At 35.8% G+C, this 12928-nt stretch overlaps 1 protein-coding gene across 3 annotated transcripts in view; it reads right to left on the reverse strand.

Moving 5' to 3' along the window:
* LOC106060855 (ras-interacting protein RIP3-like) overlaps positions 1-12463 on the reverse strand; it is a 215055-nt gene extending 202592 nt beyond the window's left edge. For 2 of the 3 annotated variants that reach the window (XM_056029793.1, XM_056029795.1), the window contains exons 1-2: positions 12320-12462; positions 8576-9066 (exon numbers count right to left, since the gene is read on the reverse strand). The gene's annotated coding sequence lies outside the window, so the exon portion shown is untranslated. Of the gene's footprint in view, positions 1-8575; positions 9067-12319 lie in introns of all 3 variants that reach the window. The other variant, XM_056029782.1, reaches the window with a different exon arrangement.
* Positions 12464-12928: the final 465 nt, after the last annotated feature.

Consider the following 12928-nt stretch of genomic DNA (forward strand, 5'->3'; position numbering starts at 1 on the left):
TTCCCTGCTCTGCAAGGCCCAGGTCGGACATACAGGTAAAGGAACGGATTGGTTCTGTGATGTCCTGACCACTTCATTAACTCTCCAGGTGCGTGAGGTGTGCACATTGCAGGTCGATGTCTGCCGTTAATTGACTTCACTTTCAGCTGTTCCGTTTTGTAGTCGCTTAGTTCTACATCTACAAGTGTTCCAGAGCATTAGCAAGTCTCTTGTCTAGGACAGGACAAATACACACACACAAACAGAACGACCACTTAAGTTCAAAGCCAATTCCCTGATTTCATGCATATATAATGAAGAAGCCGAAAATGTGTTTGTTAAAAAAAAGAATGTTTGGATTTCTCTATATTTAAAACCACAATGCACGGTACTCACAGACAATCATGAAACACCTTTCTGTCTCTCTCCGACAAAACACGTAGATTTATATTTGAAAATTATTTCAGCGCTATTGAAATCACTTTGTCATGTTAGTATATATGATATCTACAGACTAATATTTCTCATCGTTATAGTATAAAGCCAGCAATATTTTTGATATTATCTATAGAAGTACAGAACATTTTTAATAGCTATGTCAGCAAATATCTAGTTGATGTCTTGGACGCAGGGCTCAGGCTTAAAACTAGGGAGGGGGTGGGGAAGTCGGTGCAAGACTGGAAAGAGATACAGGGGCGGCTAAGCCCTCGACAAAAATAGCCTCCCTCTAGGGTTTTGACACAATTATGTCGTACGTGTGCAACATTCCTGTCTATAGATCAATGACACGTCTGGGTTGTGTGTGAGCGTCTGTGTGAGGACACGTTGTGGGGGGGGGGAATAATGAGAGAGAGAGAGAGAGAGTGAGAGAGTGATAGAGAGAAACAGAGAATGAGACAGAGAGAAAGGGATTGAGTGTGTGTGTGTGAGAGAGAGAGAGAAACAGAGAGCTACTGAGAGAGATACAGAGAGAGACAGAAAAGAGAAGGGAAGGGTAACACAGGTGGTGCTTTAGCCACGGTACACTCTTTTTGTTCCGGACATATAAGTAAAGTTCCGGTCAAGGGGCAGATGGGAGGCTGCAGTTGTACTTTAAGGTGTCAGGAAGCAGAAGGTAACAAGATTTATGGGACAGGAACAGGGAAGGCTTAACTCACAATGTTTTCTTTTTTTCAATACATAAAGTCAAATAGTAACACCTACACTACAGTTGGGGGGAGGGGGAAGTACTTCTAGGAAAACAACCACAGGTTCTGGGGATGCTGCAGTTTGGAGACGACGTTCTAGACACTAATTATAGGCGACAGTTAAAAGTTTGCAACACTTCAAGTGTTTTACACCGCAGTTGGAAGTATTGGACTCTTCATCAAGGTCACATTTCCATTAGGAGGGTACTATAGTAGGAGGAGCGGCAGACAAATGTCAAGTATGTACTATGAATTATAAAACATATTTCTTTACAGGTGAAATAGTCCCAGTATTCCCTGGATTAAATTAAATATAGTCAGTAGTTTTTTAGGTACTCACGAGATAACCAGTCATAGTTGGTTACCTGGGAGGTAGACTTTTCGCCATTACAGTTCCATTAATGAAGCGTACTGATTATATCTATAATATAAAGCAGAAAATAAGGCGTATGTATGTATGTAAGTATGTATGTATGTATGTATGTATGTATGTATGTATGTATGTATGTATGTATGTATGATATGTATGTATGTATGTATGTATGTATGTATGTATGATATGTATGTATGTATGTATATATTTTATCTTATCTTATAAAATACAGACGTTAATTTTTAAAAAAAAGATGATTACGACCTACGCGTGTCCCAAGGTCAATCTAGTCATGAAAGGTAACCAATGACTTAAATTCTGCCAAGTCATTGGTTTTCCTGGCTAGCTCAGGTAACCCATTCTATCACTAGGGAAGAAGGAGCACTTGTACAAATTTGTCCTAGCATATGGAACGAGGAATGTGCCTTTATCTTTTGTCTTGTTCAGTGTTCTATGTATAATTGCTAATATGCATGTATGTATGTCCCGAATAAAAATGAAAACGGTTTGACCAATCTTGATAAAACTTGATATAAATGAATAAATGTTCTTTCATTGTGGACATTGTTGTGTATGTTTAATGTCCCTTCCACAACCCGGGGGGGGGGGTTTCCTAAAAATAGACAAAAAGGACCTAATTATATCTCTAATAAAGTACGAAAGTTTCTTTACAAATTGGGTAGACCGTTTTCACAGTATTTTACATTGATATCACTATGTCGGCTGAACGGGTAAACCCATTGTCACATTCTACTTTCGTTTTTGTGGCTAAATAAAAATGCGAAGGGAACATTCTTCAAGTTTGACCAGATCTAAATTCAATCCAGTAGATCAGTAATACCCAAGCTTAAGCCCGCAGGCCGCGGGTCATATCCGGCTAGTTGACTACAAAGTTGTTAATATCAACACTGAATTGGTGGAAATAAAAAATGTGTGTCTATAGAATTCAGCGGAGACACGCGGACATTGTGCAGGTCTTGTTCGTCTCCCTTTGAGTCATCAAGATTTAATGCGTTGAGTTCTTATAAAGGAAATCAAATGTGTGCAGCTATCGGTTCTCTTGGAAAACTGAACCCAAGGATATACAAATACCAAGTACTTCAGCTTTGTCCTGATTCAGAAGTCTCCATTTGTAGCGTGTTCGTAATATATAAATGCAGTTTCAAATGCACGGCAATGGGTCACCCATGGCCTTACTCTCGTCAAACTCAAAAACATACAAAATATACAATTTTAAAAACATAAATTGCATTGCATATTTAAACATTGAACTTATTTTTTTTTTTTAAATTGACAAGCTTTCTCTTTCTTTCTTTTAAACTATGTCTTGCTATTAGATTTCAGTAGAATGATCAATAAGTGATATAAGGAGGACCTTTATTAAAGATTTCGAATATGTCTAGGAGTCTCCAAAAAATTCTGCACCGAGGACTCTTCTTACTTTAATCCGGAGTGTTCATCTTATACTAAGTTCAAGATTAATCCGAATTGACCAGTGAATATGCCCTTCACTGTATATTACCAATTGACCTGGCGATACAACAAAAAAAGATTGTCAAGAAACAGAACGTCTCTCAGAATTGATAGTACTTGACTTATAGTTTAGTTCTTTCTGAATTTCCACAAAGAGATGTATGTATTAAATGTAAACATGTCTCTTGTCTTGAACTTATTTGTTGTATAATGCCGTGGAGATTTGTTTCTTCAACTAAGCTGTCCAGACAATTGTATTGTTGGTGCATGTTTTTGTACTACTGCTTGCTTACCATGACATTACAACTACCTCGTCAACTGTTTGATATTTAATAAAGTACACAATGATCAATCCCCTTTTATCAATGGCATATAAGTCATTCTAAGAATCTCACCCAGTGATCAGTTACAATTTCTTTGTGAAGTGTTTTTTTTTTCAGAATCTTTATATTAATGTTGTCATTCAAAAATACAAGTGTTTAGGTATGTGTTAACATCCACACAAATGTTGTGAAACAAGAAATACAAGTGCTTAGGTACAAGTGTTTAGGTACAAGTGTTTAGGTACAAGTGTTTAGGTATGTGTTAATGTTGAGGGAGACTATTTATGTCATGTTATGAAGAACGGGTCAGAGTTCAGGTTGCACCCCCTTGACCTCGTCTCTTTATTTCTAATCGATCTCTCTGTTTGCCAGATAAGAACTAAATTTTCGTTCAGCTTTGCTAGTCATTAAAACCTGCCCAATGACATTTTTGTTTCTATGTGGAAGGTTTTGTTTTCGCTGTACACAAAATTTTATAATTCGATCTAAGTTTGAAATGTCTTTAATTCTTTTACCACAACTTACATTGTAAGCATTTAGGCCTTCAACAAATGTGCTGTAACATAAGGAGAACCACCGAATTTTGTAAAAAAAAATAATTTAAAAAAAAATAAAATTATTAGACTGATCTTGCAATCCACAACGTGGATTTAAATTGCGGATGTGGTTTCTTAGCTTAGCCTCCTTTCCACTAGGACACATTTGATACAATACTGACCTATTAAAAAAAACCCACAGATGCTCATATTACCCCACCATCCCCCAACTCCATAATAAACTAGCCCCAAAGCTGCAGGAGACAATGAAATACCGCAACATTTCAATGAAGTAGAAAACATAAGCGATATAGACATGAAAGAACAGACTATTCACTAGCTTTAAACCAAATCAATCATCTGGACTACTGTCCCAGGTTGGGCATTCACTCAACCAATAAACGAGCCAGCTTCAAAATTTATTACTTTCAGCCCTTACTTATACAGGGGACAGTACCGAGGGACTGGAAAGAAAATATAGTTTAAAAAAGGGGAATAACCTGATTCATACACTTATTAACCAGTAACATAGATAGCTCAACATTACTGATCTTAGATATAGATTTGTATGTTTATCGTAGGTAATTATAGAATAACATAGAAAATGACTAAATCAAGAATCAAGGTTAAATCTTCAGGTAGTAATAATGATGGCAATGTCTACGAATCCGATGATTAAGGGTGAGCCTAGTGTTTCCCATGACTACGCAAACCCAGATGTGACCTGCATATTTTTCGGCATCTTGTGCAGACAATGCCGTTGTCCGCCGTGGGACTTATTTTTCTTTGCTCCTAAAATGTGTGTCCCGCGGCCTTCGTGAGAGCTCTAAAACTGTCTTCAGAGGCCATCTGCTGCTAGCTACTTTCCTCTAAGCCATTGAGGGTATAGATAGCGCTTAAAACTCTCTAATAAAGATCGCATTTGGCATGTGGCCGTCCGCCATGCGGGCTAAGTGTCCTACCCAGCGCAGCCTTCAAATAATAATAAAGTAAAGTTCCCCTTTCAGATTTAGCTATCTCTAGGGCGGATGATAAGTAGTGCTTCTAGAGCGTCAACTCCGGCCTCCAGCTGAACATGGTTATTTATAAGGCAGTAGTGCCAGAGGATTCTAGTATGGAGGCACGTTAGATGAAGGCGTACGAGGAGCCTTGAGTCTTTATGTACTACACCGGAAGTAGAGTAGAAGAGGAAGGAAAATAGCATGCAACAGAAACAATAAATATCACATTGTAATGAACTCATAACAGAATAACAGACAACGGCCAGTAATTCTTAAACTACGGCCCGCAACTCATATCCTTTCATGAGTCGGTGGTATACAGTCGCTCGAAGTCTATGCCCACAGAAGAAATGAAACGTCAGACGAACGGCTTATTAAGACTTCAGAAGTTTTCTACATTTTTACAGAGCTTTCTTACTGTGTCTATATCTTGGTGGAATGTTTGTACACATCATTTCTCCCACTTCCCATTCTCGGATCAAGTTGAAACTTTGGACAATTATTTATTGTTAATCAAAATCGTAGTACATAGAAATTTGCTAAGCTAATGAGCGATAAGACTTGTGTATACAATTCGTTCACTAAAAATGTTAAACTATAGACTTTAAAAAAAAAAAAGAATTTAAAACATTCTATTTTTAAAAGTACTTGAATAGCTCATTTGCTAGCACGTCGGCCTTCCATTTCGGAGGCTCGAGATGTCAAGACCGAATTCAGAATGGAGCAAGTTTTCATATTTATTTAAATTGCTTTTGACAAGGCAGCATGGAAACCTTCCCCCTATTTCTGACAAGTTCTTCTCTCAGTAACCACTGTAAGTCTAGTGTCCAATGTTCTCGTGTTTAGTTTTTGTTTTATCTCATTTGTTTCAAGTTTTCCATTATGGCATTGTTTTGGTCAATGTACGTTTTTACTTTATAAACTTTTTTTTTTTTAAATCGTGTTTTTACTTTCAACATTAAAACCTGAGTGTCTGTATATAACGAGTAGGTCCTGAGGGCTTTAGAAATAGAAACAAATCAACAGAAGGATGGATCAGGAATGTGGTTAGAAAAGAAACAGGGGCGAGGTCATTATTCTCGTGTTTAAACGGAGGGGCAGGGGGGGGGGGGATTCAAGAGCCTGCAAAGGGACATAATAAGGAAGACAAGATGAAAAGGGAGATTATCGGCTAAGGCTTCAGCAACACAAAATGTTTGGATAACTCAGTCAGTTATATGAAATGTCAATAAACATGACGTTATGATAACTCAAGTCAGTTATATGAGATGTCAATAAACATGACGTTATGATAACTCCGTAAGTTATAAGTAAATTTATTATTTTTAAGACGCAAGGCTCTCACAGAAACTTCATTCTTTTCTTTTTTTAAATTGTGATAATTTAGCCATTATGAAATATGCAGTGTCGATAAGTTAGGAGAACAGTAAGGTGGGGGGCCAGAAATGGAGAGTTAGTAGAAATATAGGACAATGTCAGCATGTCATTAACTTGAACTGGATGGATAAAACATCATGATGTCATCTTCGGAGTTTCAAAACTAAAAGATGTCAACTTGAGAAAGAATGTTTTATGAGTCCTGGTGGAGGACAGTGACTAACTGTGAAAAAGAATGTTTTATGAGTCCTGGTGGACAGGGACTAACTTTGAGAAAGAATGTTTTATGAGTCCTGGTGGAGGACAGTGAATAACCTATACACCTGAAACATCCTGCTACTCATTAAGGTATCTAAATGACGCAATATTAAGTTTGAGTGTTCGTGTGGTAAATTGATTACAACGTAAAAGAAGTCCTAAACAGTGATCCATGCTGACTGATTGTGATATGATGGACATTGGATAGAGATCTTTCTCTCTTTTTCTATTAAATTGTATCTCACCAATATGATCTTTCTCTTTTTCTATTAAATTGTATCTCACCAATATGATCTTTCTCTCTTTTTCTATTAAATTGTATCTCACCAATATGATCTTTCTTTCTGTTTCTATTAAATTGTATCTCACCAATATGATCTTTCTCTCTTTTTCTATTAAATTGTATCTCACCAATATGATCTTTCTCTCTTTTTCTATTAAATTGTATCTATCCTATATGATCTTTCTCTTTTTCTATTAAATTGTATCTCACCAATATGATCTTTCTCTCTTTTTCTATTAAATTGTATCTCACCAATATGATCTTTCTCTTTTTCTATTAAATTGTATCTCACCAATATGATCTTTCTCTCTTTTTCTTTTAAATTGTATCTCACCAATATGATCTTTCTCTCTTTTTCTATTAAATTGTATCTCACCAATATGATCTTTCTCTCTTTTTCTTTTAAATTGTATCTCACCAATATGATCTTTCTCTCTTTTTCTATTAAATTGTATCTCACCAATATGATCTTTCTCTCTTTTTCTCTTAAATTGTATCTCACCAATATGATCTTTCTCTCTTTTTCTCTTAAATTGTATCTCACCAATATGATCTTTCTCTCTTTTTCTCTTAAATTGTATCTCACCAATATGATCTTTCTCTTTTTCTATTAAATTGTATCTCACCAATATGATCTTTCTCTCTTTTTCTTTTAAATTGTATCTCACCAATATGATCTTTCTCTCTTTTTCTATTAAATTGTATCTCACCAATATGATCTTTCTCTCTTTTTCTATTAAATTGTATCTCACCAATATGATCTTTCTCTCTTTTTCTTTTAAATTGTATCTCACCAATATGATCTTTCTCTCTTTTTCTATTAAATTGTATCTCACCAATATGATCTTTCTCTCTTTTTCTTTTAAATTGTATCTCACCAATATGATCTTTCTCTCTTTTTCTATTAAATTGTATCTCACCAATATGATCTTTCTCTCTTTTTCTCTTAAATTGTATCTCACCAATATGATCTTTCTCTCTTTTTCTCTTAAATTGTATCTCACCAATATGATCTTTCTCTCTTTTTCTCTTAAATTGTATCTCACCAATATGATCTTTCTCTTTTTCTATTAAATTGTATCTCACCAATATGATCTTTCTCTCTTTTTCTTTTAAATTGTATCTCACCAATATGATCTTTCTCTCTTTTTCTATTAAATTGTATCTCACCAATATGATCTTTCTCTCTTTTTCTATTAAATTGTATCTCACCAATATGATCTTTCTCTCTTTTTCTATTAAATTGTATCTCACCAATATGATCTTTCTCTCTTTTTCTCTTAAATTGTATCTCACCAATATGATCTTTCTCTCTTTTTCTCTTAAATTGTATCTCACCAATATGATCTTTCTCTTTTTCTATTAAATTGTATCTCACCAATATGATCTTTCTCTCTTTTTCTATTAAATTGTATCTCACCAATATGATCTTTCTCTCTTTTTCTTTTAAATTGTATCTCACCAATATGATCTTTCTTTCTGTTTCTATTAACAGACAAATAAATGTGTGTAAATCTGTATTACATAATAGACATTGTTCTTTTTAACTGACCAAGACTTTGATATAACAAATAATCCAACAATGTTTGATTTCTTTTCTGTCATGTCTCCATTTCTCAATCTGTCAGTCCCTCCAAAGCATTTCTTTCCACTCATACATATTTCCTTTCATTTCATATTTTTCTTTCTTTTTCTTTCTTTTTAAAACACACACACGCGCACACCCAGCCATACCCACAAATAAATAACCACACCTAAACCGTAAATGTAGACCTATCAACTTACCTGAATTACTTTGGAAAAAAGCACGCACTGGGACGATTAAAGTTCCAAGTCAGAATTGAAGCGACTCTACACAACGATGTAATCCACATCCAAGGGAGGACACTACCATCTTATATTAACAAAATCACCAAAAGACGCCATCTATTACTTCCCCTTTTTCAGCTTTCTTTAAATATCAAATTAATAGCCTTGAAAGTGCTAGCGCCATACAGCCCCTGCAGTGTCCAGCCTAAGTCCCTGGTCAGTGGATGACCGTGGCGATGTTTTCAACTCGAGCAGGAGCCACCCGCCGCCACCACCCCGCAGTCTGGCCAAGCAGACGAAAAAGCCTGGAACATGGAGCGATGCGATGTCTGGCACACCAAGAGAGAGAACTCTGGATACACAAAACTGAATCAATACTTTTGTTTTTTCTTCTTGTCCCCTGTCTTGGCGCGTGCAACTATTCTTGGAACTCTGGGTTCAAGGGGAATTACTTGTCACATCGAAATCTAGAACACAACAGAAAACAAGAGAGTCAGAAATGTTTAAAAACATTACTAAAGGGTACAGTGTATGCTAATGTTTTGAGGGAAGATCTAGAGTAAAATTAAAAATAATACTATAACAATTTTACTAGGAGAGCCTACAGCAAAACTCGTAGGCTGCCCTGTGGGTCATTTGCACTAAAACATGACCTTACACATTAATTCACACTAGAGTTGTAGTGTACATGTGACCTTGAATTACAAATCAATGACCATTTATTTTTATATTCCTATTAGGGCCACCAAATTCATTTTCCTAGGGCATCCAATTATCCAAGGCCGGACCTGTTGTAGTCATGGGCCCGGACGCAATAAATCCCTTCACGCAACGGTTGCTACAACACTGGTCTAGAAGCCGTACATCTATTGGATAACAGTGACCAATGATCAAAGTCGGCCTGAACACTGACCTGTGACGTCACAACCTGTGGGCAATGGGGACCAATCGCTTGTTACCACGTCGTACAGACATGTGACATGGCATCGAACTATTGGTCTCCACTGCCCACAGATTGCGACATTGCAGGTAAGTGAGATAACTGCGACAGTCAATTTGGATGTGCTTTGACATGGTGTAATTGTGATATATTGATCTTCTCAACAAGATACACAGGCGAAAGTAAAAATTGTAAAGTCAACTGGTGATATTGGATCCTTGTGTGAATTTAGTTCTAAGTAATCTGTCAGTTACTTCTTGTATTGGGTGCCTGTTTACGTTTAAAGGATATTACTGTGCGGTATCATATCAAATAAGAAATTATAATATCACTGGAAATTAAAGATCCGCTGTATGTTGTGTGTGATCTGTCTGTCCGTCAGTTCGTCTGTCACGTTTAGATCACAAGAGCAAGACAAGAAAATACAATACTATGATGTTTTAGATCTTGCAAAGTTAAGGTGCAAAGTCTACTTTATTTTGTTTTCTGAAATCGAAGCGTTTAATTTTTTAAATTAAAAATACAAGCAGTTTTTTTTTCCTTAAAAATACACCACGTTTTAAGAGACTTCAGGGGAGGTAAGTTTTTAAAATTGAATTAATCTGGAGCAGAAATATTCTCCTCCCCGATATTCCTACCTCCTTGGGTCCACTAAGGATTTGGTATAAATGTATCGTTGTAAGACTAGGTCTAGTGGAAGAGGAGATGATCAATGTTTAAGGTACAACATTTATTATACAGTGGGTTGTGCAGTGGCGCAGTTTATCCCCAACAAAAAGTCAAAGACCGTCAATAACACTGTATTTTTTTATAGTCCTACATAATATGAAAAGCTAATGCTAGTTTTGTGTCGTCTGTCTGTTTGTCTGTCACTTTTAAATAGAATTATTAGAAAAGCTATTAGAAAGCTGGTTTCAACGTTTGGGTATGGAAATCAACATGTACAATTTTTTTGGGGAAATTTTATTACTATAGTAAAGATAATCATAACAAGTCCAAGGTTTGGGATATTCCTTGTGCATGTTCATTTTGAATATAATAATATTTATGCTCTGGAATAGTGCCATTTACAAGTATCAATAAGAGGCTTTTAGACTTATTTATTTATAGACTGCAAAGTCAGCATTAATTCTCCTCTCTGGAATATTTGCCCATCAATAAATTGGGATCTGCAAAATGTTCGAAAGGGAGATAATCCGATCTCAATGATAGATTTCCTCCCCTGTCACCCAAACTGTCTAAAACAGCGGCGCATTTCAACGACAATCTGTTACATGGGGAAAATGTAGCTCTAGATCTGTATGGGAAATAGATCCATCTGGATGTCGAAAAAAAAAAGGCTCTGTCTGCATGATTTAATATCGGTTTAGACAAGTTCAATAATTTCTTTGACGAAATATAGCTCCAAAAGTGGCTGGTAAAAAGGGGATGACGGGTTGTTTCCCCTTCAAGACATAAGAAAAAGGAAACATGAATCTGAATGACAAGTCTGCACTAAGACATTGGCTAGATTATCTAGCTACTTCCCGGAGGTAGACATAATCAGAGATGTCTATTTAACATAGTCAATGTGTTTAGCAAGCAATATTGTCAAAGTATTTAGAATGTAACATAGTCAATGTGTTTAGAATGTAACATAGTCAATGTGTTTAGAATGTAACATTGTTAATGTGTTTAGAATGTGATGTCTAGCTTGTAAATGTTATGTCGGTATGGCACACACGTACGTCAGTATCAATTAAAGCGATTTCTAGATTAAAAAATAAAGACAACAAGGAAATATTTACACAAAAAAAAACTTTTTAAAAAAGAAAGCAAAGCTTAGATTGAGTTCTATGGCATCTATTATTTGGAAGCCATCGTGTTTTTTTTATTGTATTTACATTCTGCACTTTTGTCACATTTTATTCTCTAACTTTCCATTATATCAAACTGTTTACGTTTTCTTTAGTAGAAACTAAGATGTGTGTACTCACGTGTCACTGAAGGTGAAATACAACTCTTGATACATTGAACTAATTCATGTTTGTTATAAAAAAGGTATATATCTATTCGCATGGATGTCATAGTAGGTAAAGATAAGTGTAAAAATCTTTATCAAACATCACCGTCATAGCCTTTTTCTACCCCCCCCCCCCCCATAGCTACAGGGCATCAACAACCAAAACAACAATTAAAACGACAATCATATTCGAAACAACAAACAAAAATACAACCATAAGTGAAAAAACAAACAAAAATACAAACATAAGTGAAACAACAGACAAAAATACAAACATAAGTGAAACAACAAACAAAAATACAAACATAAGTGGAAACAACAAACAAAAATACAAACATAAGTGAAACATCAGACAAAAATACAAACATAAGCGAAATAACAAACAAAAATACAACAAATTTCACCAATACAAGGACAACAACAACAACAACAACCAAAAAAAAACATCAACTACACCAAAATGAAACACATACTTTCAAACTTTGCTGTGAAGACCAGAACACATGCACACAAAGCTGTTCTAAATGAAACCATAACATGTGCAGTGAGGGAGCTGCCTTAAATTCTGAGATCACTCTCACAGCACTCACCTACAAGTAAACAAAACATCAAAGTCGCTCTAGAACCTTCTGTGTGTACCTCTAAGCCTTAATCATCAGTAATAGTCAACATACTCCGCCCCCCAGCAAAGAAATGTTATCTAGTTACTAGTTTCAACATAAAAAAAGAACAAGCCAACACTTCGAACTGAGCTAGAAACATATTAGTCCCAACTTACTGAAGCGCGAGCCTAATCCACTCCGACACAAGCCAGCACCACTGTAAGTCAGTTCGATCAGCAAGGAATGCGTTGTTCTGTTTGTATCTTCACCTAGTTAGACTCTGTGTATCTGTCAGAGAAAGTCTTGGAATAAAGAATAGGTATCTGGGGAGGAAAACTGGGTGGGAAAAAAAACCCAGCACACTCAGGGCAACTTTTTGTGAAAAAAATAATCTTAGAATACTCGTAGAAAAAAAAACAAAACACTTTTACCTGTATTTTGAGTGCGTGCCAGATAGTTTCTCACCTGTACTGTGTATGTGGAACTGATGCATCTTAGTTGAGGGGGTCTAGTAGTTACCAACATGTTGAAGAAACTCAGGTGATAAAGTCACCAGGTAATGAACTGATAACATGCAGCATGTCAGAGACAGAATGATAGGTTTCTTTTTTTTTTTTCTGAACAGGTAACAATAAAATGTAATGGTTTGAGGAGTTTGTGTTAAGGGAACTGCTTGTTTAGTGAACTGCTTGTTTAGTGAACTGCTTGTTTAGTGAACTGCTTGTTTAGGGAACTGCTTGTTTATTATAATATTATCACTGCATGACAATTATGTGTGTGTCTGA

The sequence above is a fragment of the Biomphalaria glabrata genome, chromosome 5 (assembly GCF_947242115.1).
Source record: "Biomphalaria glabrata chromosome 5, xgBioGlab47.1, whole genome shotgun sequence".
Taxonomy (NCBI): Eukaryota; Metazoa; Mollusca; class Gastropoda; family Planorbidae; genus Biomphalaria; species Biomphalaria glabrata.